Source organism: Pinus tabuliformis, chromosome 7, assembly GCF_031772625.1.
Source record: "Pinus tabuliformis cultivar Carrire ecotype Pingquan chromosome 7, CPIR1, whole genome shotgun sequence".
NCBI classification, from domain to species: Eukaryota; Viridiplantae; Streptophyta; class Pinopsida; order Pinales; family Pinaceae; genus Pinus; species Pinus tabuliformis.
The window spans coordinates 626,649,103-626,670,853 of record NC_142293.1 but is presented as its reverse complement, the minus strand read 5'-3'; positions in this window follow the sequence as shown (position 1 = coordinate 626,670,853).

The following is a 21,751-nucleotide window of genomic DNA, read 5'->3' as shown; positions in this document are numbered from 1 at the left end:
TTTCAAAGAGTATCCCTAATTTTCTTATTGTGCCCCTAATTTCTTTCATATTCACTTTTCACGCTTAGATGTAGTTCAATCCCTAATTTCCTTAGTATCCACTTTTCACTCTTAGATGTATTTCAATTGAATTGTGTTGGAAATATTAATTCCAACCACCGCCTTAAATACACTGACAAACACCATGCTTGCTCAGTCAATCACTACATGGTTGAGATTTTGTTTGCAGACTGAAGGACTAAAGTCAGAACAGAAGGACTGAAGTCAGAACAGAAGTTCAGAGCGTACCATTCTGCAACACAGCACAGGAGTTCTGGTAAATAGATATGGGCAAACATTTACTCCGCGACTGTTGTAAGTAAAGTCGCCCATGTTGCCTATTAAATATTTTCTCTGTCATGTAATTAATGTCAAATTTGTATGTTAAGATAAATATGAAAGTAAAAGTCATTTGTAATGTAGGGCATGTTGGGCAAGTTAGGGAGCGAGAGTCTATGAGGTAGTGAGGAGAAAATCGTGGAGAAAATTTTGGTGGGGGTGTGAAAACCAGAGTGTAAATCACAGTAAGTTTGTTTTGTTTTTCACTTGGAGCTGCAACATCCATTTATCAGGGGAATGTAATTTTTTTATGTTTTGAGATATAATATAAAGTGTGGTCACTTGTGTTATGGTTTCAATTTTACACAAGTAAATTTCTGCAACCTCTTTTATTTTACTATGTTTTGCCTGAGTGAACTCTATGTTTAAGTAAGTCCTTGTGTGGTTGTGATATCCTCGCAGCAACCTAATATTTACTTTTCTACAACTGAAGTTGACCTTGCTTACTTTGTCGCGACCTATTTCTGAGTTCCTCTACCTCCATAAATTTATTTTTGTAACATGGTGTCAGAGTGGGTTAAATATTGTTAGTGTAAAAACAAGTGTTTTTACTAGCAATTAAATTTGTTTTGAGGGCAAATTGTTTTTTCCTTTGGAGCGAATTTACCAGTAGGTAGAAAGTTTTTTTTCACACTCAGAAATGGCAACATCAAGCACAAGCTTGACTAATCCTCAGATACCTCAGTTTAATGGAAAAAATTATGATTATTGGGCTATTACAATGAAGGCCTTGTTTTCATCTCAAGACATTTGGGATTTGGTGGAGAATGGTTTTCAAGAACCAGTAGATGCAGAAGCATACAATGTCCTGTCTCAAGTAGAAAGAGATTTGTTAAGGGACAACATAAAGAAGGATTCAAAAGCCCTATTCTATATTTTCCAAGCAGTTCATGAAAGTATTTTCCCAAGGATTGCAACGGCAACGAAGTCTAAGCAAGCATGGGACACCCTTGAGACAACCTACCAAGGCATGGAAAAAGTCAAGACAACAAAACTGCAAATGTTGAGAAGAGATTTTGAAGCACTGTGTAAGAAAGAGCCTGAGAATGTAGACTCGTTTTTTACACATGTAATTGGGTTGGTTACTCAAATCAGGTCTCATGGTGAGACACTTGAAGAAAGGAGAATAGTTGAGAAATTTTTCAGAAGTTTGCCAGCAAGATTTGATGCCATTGTTGTGGCCTTAGAAGATACAAAGGATTTCTCATAGTTCTCAGTGGATGAGCTTCATGCATCACTGATTTCTCATGAACATAGACTGAATAGAGCAACAAGCTCCTCATTGGAGCATGCCTTCAAGACACAAGTTTCTTTTGGTCAAGGTCGAGGCAAAGGAAGATCATATGCTAGAGGAAGAGGGAGAAGCCTACAAAAGTTGAAGAAGCAGCCCTTCAAGTTCAAATGGAAGGGATAGCAATCAAAATCCAAGTCAAGGCCCAAGCCAAAAACAAGCACAAGGTCAGAGGTATGATAAATCTCAAATTCAATGTCATTACTGTAAGAAGTATGGTTATTATGCAAATGAATGTAGAAAGAAGCAATATGACATTAGTAACAAACCAAGTGTAAATTTCACAAAAGAAAATCATAACCATGATAGCATGTTTTTAGCTTGTAATGTAGCACACGAAAAACAAAGTGATATATGGTATCTAGATTCAGGGTGTAGCAACCACATGTCAGGGAACATAGATATGTTTTCCAATCTAAATGAAAGTGTGAAATCTGAAGTGACATTAGGGACTGATAACAATGTCTCGGTCATGGGAAAAGGAAGAGTTAATATCCTAATAAAGAAGGGGGAGAAGAAGTACATCTAAGATGTTTACTTTGTCCCCGGTCTGAAACATAACCTCATAAGCATTGGACAACTCATGCAAAAAGGCTACAATGTCTTTTTCAAGAATGATGTATGCACAATTTTGGATAGGCCTCCAAGCAGATAGCTGATTACAAAGGTTCAGATGAAAAACAATAGAATGTTTCCCCTAAAATTAAGATCAAATTTGCAGAAAGAAGGTGCACAAGCACAACTCTCAATGAACTCACAAGAGAATGGAAGAAAAGAGGCAACTGTCACACAAGTGAACTATCAAGCAGAGGTCAAAGATGAAAATTGGTTATGGCATTTGAGATTTGGACATCTCAACTTTGGAGGTTTGAATTTGTTGCATAGGAAAGGCATGGTGAAGGGATTACCACTCATAGAAAAACGGACAACCTATGTGAAGGATGCATCTTGGGCAAGCAACATAGAGAGACATTTCCAGTAGGAAAGTCAGTAAAGGCAAAGACACCATTAGAGATTGTCCACTCAGATTTATGTGGACCAATGCAGACACCATCAATTGGTGGCAACCACTATGTATTGACATTCATAGATGACTACACAAGGAAGACATGGGTCTATCTCCTAAAATGAAAAGTGAAGTGTTTGAGCGGTTTTTCCAATACAAGGATTTTGTTGAAAATCAAAGTGGACACTACATTAAATTCCTTAGGACTGACAAAGGTGGCGAATACATCTCAAATGATTTCCTTCATTTTTGTAAGGAACATGGAATTCACAAGCAATTTACAAGGTATACACCTCAACAAAATGGTGTGGTGGAAGGGAAGAATATGACCATTATGGAAATGGCAAGGAGTATGTTGAAGGCAAAGCATTTGCCAAATGATTATTGGGTTGAAGTTGTCACTTCTGCAACATATATCTTGAATAGATGTCCAACCAAAAGCGTTCAGAACATAGTTCATGAAGAGGCATGGAGTGGAAGAAAGCATAGTGTCACTCACATGAGAGTCTTTGGTTGTGTGGCATATTCCCATGTCCTGGATGAGTTGAGGAAGAAGTTGGACAGCAAGGGGGAGAAATGTATATTTTTTGGATACATTGATGAATCCAAGGAATACAAGCTCTACAATCCATCAACCAAGAAGGTCATAATGAGCAGAGATGTGCAGTTCATAGAAGAGGAAGCATGGGATGGAAGTTTAGAGAAGACAGTCAATGTCAAAGCATGCATACCGTATGAGGACAAAGAGGAATTGACAGCAGCATGTAATTCCTCAATAGTGACTCCCTCTACTCCTATTCAAGTGCAACAAAGTAGGCAAAAAGGAACACCATCAACAAATAATAGGACAACGTCACACAGTCAAGAAAGTGCTTCTCTAAGCACGCCGCAAACAGCAACACCAAGCGACATAGCAAACCCATCTTCAGCAAGCATAAGAAGACCAAAATTCAGAAATTTAAATGAAATTTATGAGCAAAATGAAGTTGATAGCAACACTGGTCTGAATTTATTATTTGCTTTGTTTTGTCATGTATATGACCCAATCCATTTTGAAGATGCAGTGAAAGAAGAAAAATGGGTTGCAGCAATGGAGGAAGAAATAGAAGCAATAGAAAAGAATGACACATAGGTGTTAGTGGACTTTTCGCAAGGAAAAGAAGTCATTGGAGTGAAGTGGGTCTATAAGACCAAGAGAAATGTCGACAATAAGATTGAAAGGCACAAAGCAAGGCTAGTTTTCAAAGGATACAAGAAGCAACATGGAAGAGATTATGAGGATACATTCGCACCAGTCACGAGGATGGAGACAGCGCATATAGTTGTGGCGATTGTTGCGCAACATAAATGGAAAGTGTATCAAATGGATGTAAAGTCAACATTCTTGAATGGAGTGCTGAAAGAGGAAGTGTATGTTGCACAAGCCCCTGGTTATGAGGTAGAAGGCCAAGAAGGCAAAGTGTATCGGTTGAGGAAAGCTCTTTATGGGCTGAAGTAAGTACTATGTGCATGGTGCAGAATGATAGATGCCTACTTGTTGGACAATGGTTTCAACAAATGTGACGGTGAGCCTACTCTCTACATCAAAGAGAATGATGGTAAGATTCTCATTGTTGTCTTATATGTAGATGATTTAATTTTTATAGGCAGTGATGATTTTCTCATCACTGATTTCAAACAAGTCATGAAGAATGAATTTGAAATGACTGACTTGGGGTTGTTAAGATATTTTTTTGGCATAGAAGTGAAGCAAACAGAAAATGACTATTTTATTTCTCAAGCAAAGTATGTAGTAGATATTTTGGAGAGGTTTAAAATGCAGAAGAGCAAGACTGCACCAACTCCAACTATCATGGGGTTGAATTTGAGCAAAGAATATTGCAGCAGCAATTTCAATCCGATATTATACAAAAGTATGATAGGCAGCTTGATGTATTTGACCGCCATTAGGCCAGATATAATGTATGCAGTGAGTTTGGTGTCAAGGTTCATGGAGACACCCAAGGAGACACATTGGCAAGCAGCAAAATGAATTCTAAGGTATGTCAATGGGACAAAACAATATGGTGTTTTGTATACCACAACAGATGATTTCAGGTTGGTTGGTTACACCGATAGTGATTGGGCAGGAAGTGTCGATGACAGAAAGAGCACATTGGGTTATGTTTTTCATTTGGGCTCTGGAGCCATTTCATGGGCCTCCAAGAAGCAGCCAATAGTGTCACTGTCAACAGCAGAAGCTGAATATGTCGCCACAGCAGCAACAACGTGTCAGGAAGTTTGGATGAGAAGGATGTTGAGGGATCTTCGTTGTGACCAAGAGGGAGTGACAACTATTTTCTGCGATAACACATCCGCAATTGCATTGTCAAAGAATTCGGTCTTTCACAAGAGGACCAAGCATATTGATGCTAAATATCATTTTATCAGAGAGTTGATTAACAATGATGAAATTGTGTTGTAGCACTGCAGGTCACGGGAATAATTAGCTAATATTTTCACAAAGCCATTGGCATGTGAAAATTTTCTTTATCTCAGAGATTGTTTGGGAATTGTTAATGACGGCAATTGTTATTAAGGGGGAGTGTTGGAAATATTAATTCCAACCATTGCCTTAAACACATTGACAAACACCATGCTTGCTCAGTCAACCACTTCACGGTTGTGATTTTGTTTTTAAGCTGAAGGATTGAAGTCAGAACAGAAGTTCAGAGCAAACCATTCCGCAACATAGTTGAGGAGTTCAAGCATTTAATAAATTTTGGTAAATAGATATGGGCAAACATTTACTCGATGACTGTTGCCCACACTCCATAACACCTGTAAGTTCAGAAAACCATTTACTAAGTAAAGTCACCCATGTTGCGTATTAAATATTTTCTTTGTCATGTAATTAATGTCAAATTTGTATGTTAAGATAAATATGCAAGTAAAAGTCATTTGTAATGTAGGGCATGTTGGGCAAGTTAGGGAGTCTATGAGGTAGTGAGGAGAAAATTGTGGAGGAAATTTTGGTGGGCATGTGAAAACGAGTTTTACGAAGTTTTATAGAAGTTTTCTCAACCAGTAGTGCCTAAATCGTAGTAAGTTTGTTGTGTATCGCAGTAAGTTTGTTGTGTTTTTCACTTGGATCTGCAGCCTCCATTTATCAGGCGAATGTAATTTCTTAATGTTCTAACATATAATATAAAGTGTGGTCAGTTATGGTTTTAATTTTACACAAGTAAATTTTCGCAACCTCTTTTAGTTTACTCTCTTTTGCCTGAGTGAACTCTATGTTTTAATTAAGTCTTTTTATGGTTGTGATATCCTCGCCGACCTAAGATTTTGTTGGCTCCCTATTAATGGTGGTGTAGAAGGTCAACGCTCCCTGTGTGTTTCGTGACATGTACTTAAATCTAGCGATGTGTCTATTTACTAACACCTGCGGGGTTTAGTGCAATGGAAATCTTGACTCCAACAAGTGGTATCAGAACTAGAGGTCTTGAGTTTGAAACACACTGGGCTCGCGTTGGGGGGGGAGATTGTTGGCTCCCCGTTAATGGCAGTGTAGAAGGTCAATGCTCTTCATTTGTTTCGTGACATGTGCTTAAATCTAGCGATGTGTTAATGGCAGTGTAGAAGGTCAATGCTCCCCGTTAATGGCAGTGTAGAAGGTCAACGCTCCCTGTGTGTTTCATGGCATGTGCTTAAATCTAGTGATGTGTTAATGGAAATGTAGAAGGTCAGTGTAGAAGGTCAATGCTCCCCGTTAATGGTAGTGTAGAAGGTCAACGCTCCCTGTGTGTTTCATGACATGTGCTTAAATCTAGCGATGTGTTAATGGCAATGTAGAAGGTTAATGCTCCCTGTGTGTTTCGTGACATGTGCTTAAATCTAGCGATGTGTCTGTTTACTCCTGTGTGTTTCGTGACATGTGCTTAAATCTAGCGATGTGTCTGTTTACTAACACCTGCAGGGTCAATGCTCCCCGTGTGTTTCATGACATGTGCTTAAATCTAGCGATGTGTCTATTTACTAACACCTGCGGGGTCAATGCTTCCCGTGTGTTTCGTGATATGTGCCCTGTGTGTTTCGTGACATGTGCTTAAATCTAGTGATGTGTCTGTTTACTAACACCTGCGGGGTTTGGTGTAACAGCAATCATGACTCCAACAAATTTACCTTTCCACAACTGAAGTTGACCTTGCTTACTTTACTGCAACCTTCAACCTATTTCTGAGTTCCTCTACCTCCATAAATTTATTTTTCTAACAACTTAAATGTACATCCATTGTCTCCCATAAATTGCTAAGCCATCGAGGAGGAAATCCTGGAGTTTATGCTTGGGATAGGTAAGATCAACCATGTGAGGACGAATCAAGCTTGAGTGATGTTTTAGGGATGGTTTACATGCATGCTACGGAAAACTCCTATTATTATGTGAGCTTCAATGTTGTACATATTGGAGTTATTAACAATATTCAATGTTGTATATATTGCAGTTATTAACAATATTTATGTTATGAGATAAATAATCAATGTTAATTTTATTGTATCAAAATTATTTTAAATTTAAATTTATTATGTAAAAAAAATCAATTTTTTTCAAATACAAATATTTATTAAAAAAAAAAATAATTTAAAAATGGTTTTCATACATAAAGACTTGATTTTTTTTGCTTTTTATTTTATAAATATATAATTGTTATTAAAATATTTTATTTAAAATAAATATTAAATTATCTTATTCAAGGTGGATATCAAACTATTTTATTCATAAACATTGAAATACATTTTATTATTAATTATTAACATATTTTTGAAATGTTACAAGTTAATTCTATTTTATACATTAAAAAATTTACACACATTAGGTTATACTAAATTGTAAAAAACACATTTTTTTTTAAAGTACACAGCTTTTTTAATTTCAATTATTTTATATATTTCTGATTAAAATATTTTATTTATAATTAATATTAATATATTATTAATATATTTTAAATGATATTTATCAATTTCATATAAAGAATTACAAACTCCTTTATATTAAATAATAGAAAATATTCTCACTACAATAACATTTGCATCTACTTATATAAATATATTATTTTGTTATATAAATTTAAAATATTTATATTTTCATTTATTATCTGAAAATCAGATGAAAACAATCTTACCAAGATTTAATGACGGAAAATTCAACTCCCAAAAAGAAATATGCATGAATAAGGAAAGAATAATATAAATAAATAATTTAGTGTAATAATTTTTTTTTTCAGTAAAAATAATTATTATAAATTATTTTAAATAAATTTCTATATATTTAATAAATAAAAATTAAATATATGTTATAAAATATTTTAATTTTTAAGATATAAATTTCAACATCCAAATTTCTCAAACTTGATAATGCAAGTCCAGTTTTAATATTTAATATAACATTATCATTTACAAATAACATCTCCATAATCACCAGGGTAAATATCCATCAACCCACCTCAAAATATATCTTTCGTGTATGGCCAAAACTCGTTGTTCTAATTCTTCCACTAGCCATCCAAATACTTATAATATTGGGTAAAACAGCCTTTCCACTCGATGATAACATCTAATAATTCGATGTCATTCATTTGGAATCATGCACGTAAAATTTAATGTGAAAAAATTATATTAAGGGAATTTTTTTAATATAAAAATAATATTTTATCAATTTGTTTGACTATAGAAACCTGCTGGAAAGGCTTTCAAAAAGTTGCGTTATAGACTATTTCTTTTTCTATGGTTAATTTTTAACAGTTAGTTTTTAACGGCTAACCCTCGGTAATGATGCATCTTTACTATTTATTCCTGAAGATTGTACAATTTCTTTCACTTTATGAACCACATTGATTGGTTCGAAAGGTCGACTAAATCTTAATAATGTGATTATTCCAAAAAACAGTTATCTACAATATAGATCACAAAAATCTCAAATCTAACAATTTTTTTATATCTCAATTTTTTGAAGATAAAATCTCTTATATCTTAAAATCTTTAACATATTTTTATATTAAAAATATTTATTATTATAATACGAAAAATAAAATAAAATTTTAAATTAATATTTAGCACTAGGGGCATCATTCTCCTAAGATTTGATTGGTTAATATTGTCTTTTAAGTATTTTTAGAGATTAGGGTTTTGTTTAGTAATGATTAAAGCAAAATATTTGTAAAGTGGTGGATTTCGCAAAACACTATTTGAAGCAATTATGGTTAGCGTGCTCGCATGCTTTTTGCTAAAAGCACATTTTAGAGTGAGAAATTTACGCTATAAATTTACTATATTAGGTTCTGTAAAGATGTTTTGTTTTCGATGGTTTCACGGAGGAGTATTTGATAAGACCATATATTTATTTGCAACAGACAATGATACCCAAATACAATAAACATGGTTTGAAACTCTTAAATCACTTTATTGTTTTTCGAGTCATGGTAACATTATGCATAATCTTGATATTTCACCATAAGAGCCTTCCATGTCGTTTCAATGAGATCTCATAAATTTGTGGAATGTAGTTTCAATGAGATTTTATAAATTTGTGGAATTTCATCCAATCAAATAGTAAATCAAGTAGTCCTTTACACGGGTGAAATTACACATTAAAAAATTAAAATATATATTAAAAGAGATGAACATCTATTAAAAACTTTCTTGAGTAATCCTTTGCATGAGTAAAATTATATATATTAAAGAAATTAAAATATGTATTTAAAGGGATGAAATATTTATTAAAAACTATCTTTTTTTTTTCAAAAGAAAAAATCAGAATGTAATTATATTAAGATGATATAATTGATCGTCATTACAGTTGTCTCCGTGGAGACATGTTACTGATTGTATGCTATTTTCCTCATAACAGAGAAGATCCTGGACAGAGAAAAACATATATTTGGCCTGCAGTTAGCAACATCAATCTAATGAGGAGAGATATATATGCCGAATTGAAAACCATATTTGGAAAAACACATATGAGTCGTAAGTATAGCAAAATGTAGAAGGTGCCAGCCTGATAAGAAGAAAGAGCTACGCCGAAGAGGGCATAAATCCCGAAATGGACACCAAGATGGAATGCAGAGGCATGTTGGAGTTCTGGAATAGGCGATGATTTCTCCAATTCCAGATGTGCCAGCATGTTAAAAACTATCTTGTGAATGAACAATTTGTAAGTCTTGGGGATGAATTATATTAGTTGCCTCGAAATGTCAACCAAATCTTAATGATGTGATTAATCTAAAAGATATTTATCTACAATATAAATCACGAAAATCTCAGATCTAACAATTTGTAAGTCATTATGATTGGTATTGGAAAAGTGGAAATATATTCTAATATTAGATAAACATATATTTAAGTTTAATTTAATTATATAATTTTTTAATCAATAAAATGCCATTTCAACGTTATATATATATATATAATTATATGAATAATCACATTAATTTTTATATTTTCATATTTATAAATTTATTAGGTTTAATATTTAATAAAATTGATGCTAAAATAAATTTATATTAATGAAAAAATAACTAAACAAGTTTTTTCACATAGAATAATCAAGTTAGTAGTTAGATTATATGGAAATTGTTGTACTTTTATTAAAAATTAATAAAAGCATTGCAGAAATGGAGAAATTTTTTAAAACACATGTATACTTAATTAAGTTAGTAAACAAATGTATATGAGAAGTAATTAAGTTAGCGGTTAGATTATATAGTAGTTTTTCGGTATTTTTATTAAAAATCATAAAAGCATCGTACACATGGAGAAGATTATTAAAACAAATGTTTTATGAATAAATGTGTGTAGGTTATTATTTTTTATTAAAATTATTATGATTTATTACACTATAGAATATGTAAAGCATTACTTATGATTATACATAGGACATTTTAAAAGGAAGTGTTCGCTTTTTTTTATATTTTAGTTATTTATTATATTACAATTTATTTTTAAATTTAGATGGAATATAATATTTATGTCGTAAGGCATTCCCTTTTGAAAAGAACTTCTTCAGCCGTTTTCTTGTTATAATTTGTGTCATTCAATTTTTTGTTAGACAATTGAGTTATGATTACCTTTTGATTTGAATTGAATGATGCCAACAATGGCGGTTGTGACTTGGTCCAAAGATTTGAAATTCCCTGTCCATCCATTTCCCAACGGCACAAACGACTCTGGCAGATGCATCCCATGGCTTGTGTGCATCCTGCAGCACTTGCCTCTATCAGGGGAGCATTTCCCATCCCATTTCCCAACCGCACAAATGACTCTGCCAGATGCATGCAATGGCTTGTGTGTGTCCTATAGCACTGGCCTCTATGAAGGGAGAATTTTCAAAAATCCATTTGTTTTGATTTCAGGAACCTCTGCAGATCATGATACTCGTTTTTACTTCCAACGAAGAGCGGAGAACCACTATTCAAACCAGATTCATCGAAGCAGAACAAAGCTCTAGAGGGTTTGAAATATGTCCGATGGTTTCAATTTCAGGGCACCTTTGCAAATCAAGATACTCTTTTTTCTTTACAATGAAGAGTGGAGAACAACCATTTGGACTAGATTCACATAAGCAGAAGGGAACTCTAGAGGGTTTCAAAGACGTCTGGTGACTTCTTTATAGTAAGCCATCTCGATTACTCCCCTTGAAGCTCACCAATATCAAACCCTTGACCAAAATCTTCCATGAAATAATTGGCATCTAGTGCAAACAAGCGTGCATCATGAAAACCATGTTTCTCTCTAGTGGAAGATCAGGATACTCATTTTTCCTTCCAATGAAGAGTGGAGAATAACCATTCGAACCAGATTCACCGAAGAAGAATGGAGCTCTGGAGGGTTTCAAAGATGTTAGGCAATTTCTTTACAGTAAGCCATCTCGCTTACTCCCCTTAAAGCTCACCAATATAAAACCCTTGACCAAACTCTTCCATGAAATAATCATCATCTAATGCAGATAAGTGTGCATCATCAAAACCATGTTTCTCTCTAATAACAGATCATGATACTCATCTTTCCTTCCAACGAATAGCAGAGAACCACCATTCGGACCAGATTCACCGAAGCAAAACAAATCTCTAGAAGGTTTCAAAGATGTCTGGCAGTTTTGATTTCAGGGCACCTCTGCATATTAGGATACTTGTTTTCCACTACTACGAAGAGTGGAGAACCACCATTCAAACTAGATTCACTGAAGTGGAACGAAGCTCTAGAGGGTTTCAAAGATGCCGGACAGTTTCTTTATAGTAAGGTATCTCGCTTACTCCCCTTCAAGCTCACCAATATCAAACCCTTAACCAAACACTTCCATGAAATAATTATCATCTAATGCAGATAAGTGTGCATCATCAAAACCATGTTGCTCTCTAGTGGTAGAAATGACTCAAGAGGAGAATTTATGACGCAAGTAAGAGAATTCTCCTACCTTATCAAATTGAATTTTTGTTGTCCATTCTGACCATTCAGATAATTAGTAGTCAAAATCTCATTGACAGATGGAAAATTACTACCATGTGATCTAAAACAGTACCCTTCACTTCAATTAACTTGTTGATAAGTAGGTAAATAATTAACCTCACAGTGACCACTAACTCTGGCCTATTTTGATGGTTGTATAAGTTGTCCTGAAACACCAATTCTGACAAGATTTCTTGAAAAGGAGAGAATGTGTTTGAGCTCTACTTTGAAATATTCAAAATTTGGATGAACCAATAATGTGGATACTTCCAACACAAATGAAGGCGATGCTACCAAACAACCATCAGAATTTTCCTTTGAAACGCAAGAGAAAAGGTACAAATTTTGCATCAAGGTCTTTTTATCTTATTTGTATCAAATAGTACTCCTTTCCACTATCATAGATCACTTTCTTCACTAACATTCTAGGCCCTTTCAATGAAACCAGGTGCTCAACATCTACAATTTCAGATCCTCTGCTAAAAAATTAGTTGGTGCCAATGAGCCTCTAATCTTCCTAGTTGCTTCATCATAATCTTGGGCAACTTTTTCTGCAGTATCAAAAGTCCCCAAACACAACCTCACTCCTTTAGATGGATCTCTAATCTCCGCAACCCATTTACCCCGTTTCATCCATCTTACCCATTGGAGGCACTGACTATGGAGCAGTTGTGGATGATTGGGTAAAGTTCTCATTTTCAAAACTAAAATATTAAGAAGGCACAACGTGAATCTTGGGCAATTGGATAAGCGTTTGAGGTTGTGAAAAATACTGTATGGGTTTTGAGAGAATTTTTTTGCTTTTTAGTCCAAATAGATCCCACAAGATTCAAATTAACCCATGAAACTTCATTTGTAAAGTGCCATATGAGTTTCTGTAGCCGAACACTGATTTTTAAATGGATTGTATGTTATTCACAATTCCAAATCTTCAAGGGATAAATATATTTATTTCCTATTTTCATTAATTGATAAATATCAATATCTGATTTAACATTATCTTTCCTCAAATTTGTAGGTATGCTTCTTTCGTCAATTTTGCCAGTCGGTAACTAAAACTAATTACTTGACCTTGTGCCATGGCTTCATCGTTTTAATTTTTGATTAATGTCAATACCAATGACGATATTGATGCCAATACATCCACCACTGCGTCTTCCATTGCTAGATTATAAAGGGTACACATCATCCTCCAATCCTTTCTTGCTCACTGAATTATTCAATGCTATTATTCATAAGTGTGCATGCCCTTTCTATTTTGCATCTCTCAATGGACGAGGCAGTCAATAAATGAGAAAAGATTTGATCAATAGCGAACTCATTTTATGAGGTTTTCATTTTACCTTATATTTATCATGCAAATCCATGTCAAAATATATAATATGGCCATAAACAATATTTTACCTCAATTAAGACTAATATTCAACAAAGTGTCTTTTACTATTGTTGATCTTGACAAAGTAATCTTGTTTTCACAAGTAATGTTGGGCTCATTTGGAGTGGAATATGTAACAACCTAATTTTGTCAACTATTTAATGGTGTGGAATGAACTGAAAATGGAAGGTTATGCTTTGTCTCGATTAATGATCATGGAAATAATAGGCTCTAAGCTCTGATGTCGCTACCCTGTGTGTTGCAAGGGAGATTTTTTGAACCACTGCACCATAGATTATGATAATGCTGGAATACGAGTGAAGGAATTTCGAGGAGCAATACTATTGAACTTATATTATTGATTAAAATTTTATAGAGCAAAACCTTCATTGAATATTTGAGACTAGGAATTTCATCATAGAACAAAAGGCTATTTTAAATAACATCAAAACAACATTGTGAGTCCATAAATAGATTTTAATTAAGTCAAATTTACTTTGTTTTACTATCACGATTAGGGATTAAATTTTAAGGGAAATGTTACATTTCAACTTGAAGAGTTTATTTTATTTTGGTTTTTGGATATTGACAAGTTAAAATAAATGAATGATAATATTTTAACTAGCAACTAAAAACTATCATTAGTAAAGTATCAATATAGCTCTAAACCCAACAATAGATGAGGAAGCTAATTGACAAAGTCATGATTCTAGCCAAAAGTATGGCAGACCTAGGGTTATCTACCTCCTCTTTTGAAGGATGGCATACCTGATACCATTTAGGTGGTTTCTTCATCTAGATATATGTCTTTCCTTTCTTTTTTGTTATATATGTTAGTAGTAGCCTTGTTGCAATCCTAGGTGTTGATCTTTTTGGTTTTATCATCAATTATAAATTTAATGAAATGGAAAAAAGTTTTATTGCTATTCTCTTGGTATTGTTTCCTTAATGGTAGGCCAATGAGAATAAATCATGATGGATGTTTATTTATAAATGCAAAAGAGGTCCCCTTCAATTTAGATTGGTGACTGTCATGCGGAAGCAGAAGAAGGGAAAATGCAACCTTGACATTATGTCAGCTACAGAAGCTTGTGTAGAAGGTAGGTTATTTGAGGTCACTATACTTATGCACAAATTGCATGCCCAACTTCACTGCCACCTCCTCATTCTGCAAAGTCCACTTCCAATGCAAAATGCATCCTATATGTTGGTGGTTGTTTGTTAACTAGACACATTCAATGTTGAAATTCCAACACAATTTATTTATCTTGGGAAATGCAACTAGAAGGATGGAGCAGTTGCTTTGTTCTTTGGAATCCAACATTTGATTCGTAGCATTTCTGTATGATATTAATACACTATAGATTCTTCAAAACTGACAGGGAATACTATTATAGCGACTCAAGCCAACACTAGAAATATTTCAAGTTATCCAAAAGGGTCAAGACAATTGTAACCAATTTCAAAAATCCCAAAGATTGTAACCATTTGTGAGACACAAAAGAGCTCCATGAATTTCTTGTCTAGTGCACAATAATTACAGAATATAGGGGAAAAATGGTATGCTGTCCACTACAATTAACCATATTCTGAAACAAATTTTGCTAAAGGCCGATGCGAAAAAGGCCACACTTCCCTTGCTTATGTTGGGAGCGGTACCTGTACCCACTCTCTTTGGCATCATGTATCATTCTAGATGCATTTATATCATGTTTAGCCATGAAATATCCATCTAATGATAATCTCAGTCCTTGCAACAATGCATATGCTTCTTCCTGGACATAAGTAGAAATTTTAAGACCCTATGAGCATGAGATAATTCTTTATTTCCTCTGAGGTTGTAGAGTTTTCCTTCAGCACCTGTCACCCCTTACTTACACAGAGCATATTTAACCAAGTGGGATATGAGTTGAATTTGTGTTACAGAGTTATATAGCCAAAGGAAAATGGGGCTTAAATTTTATTTTCATGATTATCGATTTTAATTTTTTATGGGAGGTTCCTTCTATTTATGATTTCAATATCTTGTTTAAAACTCAAAATATAAGATTCTTTTTTTCTTATTGATGTTGAATATATTGAATTTTCATGAATTTCTTTGCGTTCACATCATTAAGATTTTCTATGTTCACATCACTAAGATGTTCCTATTTCAAGTTGTAGTTTGAAACAGTGAGTATGATATGGTTATTTTTTTTGTTTTTATTCTTTTATTTTAATATATAACCATCATTTGATTTTAGTTTATTGCTTCACTTGAACATGCAGGTTGATATGACAAAAGTGAACATAGACTTTATTTACACCTTCGATAGCCAATATGGCTATTGAGTTTCTTGGCTTCGAAGATGAAGTGTTGATTAATTTCATATAAGGACTCTTGGACAAGAAAGTATGGCTATTTCTTTTTCCATCTACAAAATCATTTATGATTTTTATTTTTCTTAATTTTTATTGGAGGGTATGGAGGTTGCAGTGGTGTTTTGTAAACATTTATCTTATGAGACCCATTATTATCAATTATGGGAAAGTAGAGAATCATAACATTGTATATTAGGGAGGATTATAGATTCAAACCAAAAATTTAATATTCTATTTATGTTTTCTATAAGAGGTGGATGGAAAGAAAATTCAAATTCAACTATGTGTGGATTTGTTTCTTGCATTACTATAGCGATGTTCATATCGCAGCTTATTTTCAAGTAATGGTTGTTACTTTTGGTAAATGTGCTTATGTGAAATTGGCAGTTTCTGATGCATCAAATTATGTACATAGAAACAGAGAGTGGGAGTGATAGTGTTAATTCTCTCAGGTACTTGCCTTGTGTTTATGTAGCTCTGATATCAATCTATTTTCATAATCAAATTAGTGAGTCTTCTCAACAAGGAAAAATATTACGAAAGAGACATTAAAGAGGTACTTGATTGATATGCGCAAAAGAAATCCAAAAATTATGATTGCTCATCCTTTTTGTTTGCTGATTTTGTTTATGTTGATAGTCTTCCACTGGTTAATTGGTATAGGACTCAAGAAACACAACAATACCTGGCTACTTGACAGAAGCAAGTACATAAGATGAAGAAAATCATTTGTGCATTAATGGGCACGAATTTGTCTTGGATGAAGAAGTAGAGATGAATAACATCTTTGAGCCATTTGTAAGTAAACACATGATATGGATACTTTTCCATTGGACATCAAAAATAGTTTTGTTTGTGGTTAAATTTGGTCAAAATAGGAAAAGGATGTTATTGCATCTTCTATGACCCTAAATCGACTGATATTTCATTTGTACCTTTCAACATACAGGGATTTCCATCCTTTCAGTGTCATGATTTGTCTAAGAAGCCCAATTCTGTATGGAAAATAATTCTACATTTGGACGAGAAAATGAATGCTCACCAAAAACAAGGATTTGAATTCCTGTGGAGAAACATTGTTGGCTCGTTGATCCCAAATGAAATGGAGGCATCATCAAATAGTGATCGTGTTGGAGGTTGCATTATTTCCCAGGCTCCTGTGACAAGAAACTCACTCATGATTATAAGTTTTCTACAAAGTTATATGAGTTTCTTTCTAGCATGCAAACCATTAATCATTTCCCCAAAAATCATGCTCTATACATGGCAAAGGGAGTTTAAAAAGTGGAATGTTAACATTTCTATTTATATTCAAAGCTCATTAAAATACTTCACAATAAGGGAGTCCCCTTTTAGAGGATTTGTAATGTCTATGTCATGTATAGTACCCATCAGATATGTCTATACTATTTACAACATAAAAATTCTACATGAGTGGCATAAGAAGGAATTTAGTTTGTTGATAGTAAGCTACTCTTTTTCTTTACACTTTCACCAATGAAGAAAATGCAAAAATGTCTAAAGAGAGAAAGAAGATAGGAAGGTTCCTTACAAGGAGTCCAGGTCCTTTAATTCTTAATAAATACCACATTCCTCAGACTCACAAGTCAAAGATTTGGAATTTATTAATGAGAGTGAATACAAGGCTTCAAATTCTACTATCTAGAACTTTGTTTTAGAACTGATCTATGGATCCTAAAAAAGAGAACTACTAATCAGTAAGGACACCAAAATTTTCAGTGTGAGTGCCCTTGCATATGATCCCTACATACCATATATTTCTTTTGGCAATAGTGGTGTGAAATTTCAATGTAGGAATGGATTTGAAATCAAATTTACAAATTAAATATAGTTTCAATTTTGAGATTCCATCAAAAGACAATTTTTGAATGGTCAACAAGGATGGTTTCTTTAATTAAATCTTAATCCTAATCATTATTTTTTATTATGATTGTTTTCTTAAATTTTGATGTCAGATTTTTCTTTATTTGAGTTGGTGAAATGTAACTCCATATTTATTGAACACCCTTGTTCTCACCATGGCTGGTAATATCAACTCATTGATACCCATGTACGGATTCTCATCCACATGCTCCTAACAAGTTCTTCCCAACCATCCTTTCTACATAAAGAAAACAACATTATTAGAAGTTATATTATTCAAGATCAGGTTAGGTGCTTAGTTGTCCAAAGAATATAGCTTATGTATAGTTTTACAATACATCTTTACTATTTGTTATGTGGTATTTTTCTTGCATTACTATTATGATGTTCATACCGCACCTTATCTTCAAGTAATTATTTTTTATCATTGGTAAATATCCTTATCTTGGTGCTACCATAACATCTAGAAATAATACAGGACCAACTCTTGTTCACACAACTGCAGGTCATGGCCACCCTGAAGCACTCCTATTAGTAATAAAGAAGTGCAGGGAAAGTATAGACATGCTCACAGGAACAAGAGAGACCCCTCTACATTAAGTTGTGAAGAATAAACATCTTGCATGTGCTACTCTTTTGCTCAGACATGGAGCCAATAGAGATGTAAGAGGTTTGAGAAATCAAAGGCATATTCAGCTTGCACATTCATCTGAGATGAGTGTGTTGTTGAGTATACGTGATAAATAATTCATTGATGAAGCATATGATAATATCATAACTTCTCAAAGTTTCATTTTGTCTTCCATTAAGAAATCTTTATCAGGGTTTAAGTATTCAAATTCCCATAAATCATGTCGGACGGATCCAATGCTTCTAGGAAGTTTGTCTACTTCCAAACATGTATCTTCTTTTCAACCTATTGCTTATCAAGGAAATCCTCCAATGGCTAAATATTTCTCAAAAATTGTTGCAGAGGCTCCACAAAAGTTCCAAGTAGAGTCTTCCTCACAATTCCCTTCTTCCAATGGATAGGAATTTGAGCAGGCCACAAATTTGACTGGGGAAACGGTCTAGAAAAGGTCCTGCAAGCATTTAAATAGTTCAGCTTCAGCTTCAAATGTGAAGGAGATACCTATTACTAAGATAGTTACACTGCCTCCATCCAACTTTATTTTTGTTCATTTGTATCTTTATTCATGTGTTAATAACTTAATACAACTTTAATTGTTAGTATTTTGTAACATAAATGGTTCAATGGAGACTGATGAATTTTTGAAGTTAGAAAAAGGAGTTTTACATTATGCTTGTGTGCTTGATTCTGATGAGATGTTGCGGCCTTTTGTTAGGTTCTGAAAAATTCACACCTATGGATGTTGATGTTGTTGATGAGGTAGATCAATGTTTAGGTTTACATTTTGCAAGTTTTTATCATTCTCATAAATGTGTTGATCTTCTTCTGAAGAAGGGGGCAAATCCTTCTCTCTTGGCATTCAAGGATGCCTCTAGAGGAAGATTTATGGAGTCCAAGCCTTGATGTTGACTGGGATTTCTCCACTGATGCATCTAAAATTGTTAAAATAATTGGGGAAAATGATCTAAAAGTCTTGAAACATATTGGTTTTGTTGTATTTGAAAAGCAGAAAGATACAGATGAAGTTGTACAGAGGCACTACATTCCATTCCAGGGAAAAAGAGTGGAACTTAAGAAAGTAATGACTTGTACTACATTGGCTGTGGGAGATGAGGTGGGAAGGAAAAATTATTTATCTTTGGATTTATCAGCACCAACTACTACTTAGCCTTCTCAGCCTTCTCCATCTTATAGTTTGTGTATCCTTGATGGTGGATTACATTCACCAGGTTCAAATGCAATACGTTACCATTAGAATTTGAGACAATTGTCTTCATCTGTTGAGATCCCCTAGTCATTGGTTGGGGATGGTCTTTAGTCCCTGCAACCCTTTTCCTACCAACTTGCAGGTTATTTGCTGGAGAATAACAAGTTGATTTCAAAAATTGAGCAAATAAAAGATTTTGAAAATAATTCACACATTTTCCCTCCCATTCATGAAAACTGCATTTTGGAAAAATGTCTAAGCTCTATTACTAATGAAAACTATCCATATCCCTAGAAAACTAAACACTCATTGAAGGTATATGATGCCCCTTATAGTTACTCACTTCATTAATTTAATCTGTCCTCTTCACCAACACCCAATACTATGCCTTCAACATTGTTTACTCCCTTTTCAAATGGTAATAAATGCATGAGTCTCTCAAGTAGTCAACTATTTACTTACTTTAGCAGTGGTGCATCTAATGGCTTTTTCAGCATTATGCTTGAAGCCAATGGTTCAATTCAGATTAATTATGCTAATTATGATAAGGATCTCTCACAGATTCTTGAATTGCTAAGGGTGAGCCCTGTGTTGGAGCAAACACAACCAAAATGTTTTACATATAAGTCACTAGCTTCTAACTGTGGTGTCAGTTTAGCTATACTCGGAATTTCTTTTCACAATGTTTGGGAAGGAGATACCTTAGCTAGTCACCAAAATTAGGATTCTCAATTCTGGTGTGGTGAAAATTGGTATGGTTATGCTCCACAAAAAACAGAATATGATTCTCAAATTTCAGGTGGTTACAGTTGTTATTATATGCCTGAAAAGACAGGACCCAACAATTTCTCAAGTGATTTTGCTATAATGGTTTGTTAACCGAAGGTTTTGGATATGGTGAGGATTATCAAATTTCTGTTTGGTCACAAGGACCTCCAAGAGTTTCTCCATTGCTGAATGAATTATCACTTCAAAGATATGCCACTAACAATGGACACTTTCAAGGATTTAATAGCTCACATGAAACTGCTCCTTATGATTTAAGACAGTTGAATAGCATTTTTTTTACTAATTTTTATCTTCAATGATTTTTTATATGTCATGATGCTTCTTGAATTTATGACTTACGGTGTTTCCTTTACAACATCTGGTGCAATTGCTAGTTTTAATAATCACATTATTTTAAATGGTGACACTCTTCCTAGATATTTGAATGAATTAGCCAATATTTGGCATCTTTGCTACATAGATTTTCAATAAAATAGAAAAGAAAACAATGACAATCACACATAATAATTAAATATTTACTATAAAAACCATTAATTAGGAAAACAAGTGAAATGTTAGTTACGCCTTTAACTTTTATCATTATCTAATTTCATGTGTTATAGTACAATAAAGAGGATCCAATGAAATCCAAAGCCATTTCCATTGACTTAGATTAGATTCCTTGACCGGAACTACATTACAATGAGTTGGAAATGGATTGGTTAAAAACACAATAAACATACCAAAAAAACCCAAATTCTTTTTATTAAGACTCTCATATTTTTTTTATAAGTTAAGCTTTTCTTCCTTTATCAGGTAGATTACAAGTTTATAAGATTTTATTCATCTTTGGCCTACCACTTGGGAAACCAAACCAAATATATAATAATCAATTGTATTTCAAGTCCAAAATAACCAAAATTGAAACCATAAGATATCTGTCCCACGGGTAGGAAAACTAGCTAAGAGTGCAGATTCTAAGTTTGACATTATAAGGACTGAAAACCCCAAACAATCCCATACCCATGGGTGACTAACCATAACTATATAGACAGAGGAAACTATAAAACTAGCAAACCAAGAAACATAAAAGAATTGACTAAAAGAAATTGGAAATCAAGTGGACAAGGATGTATTTGGGTCAATAGGATGGTAGGAATGCCTATTGGATGACATTATTGGGCTTGGAGGAGAGCCTAACTCTAAGCATTGAAGCCTACCCTCCATGTCAAGAAGAAGCTCCTTCATATCATCCAACCTTTGCAACACACTGTCCTTGTATTCTTTCCTTTCCACCAATACTTTGGCCATCAAGAATTTTATGTTCCAATATAGGTCAACTGTGTAAAGATAAAGATTCTGATTCCCTC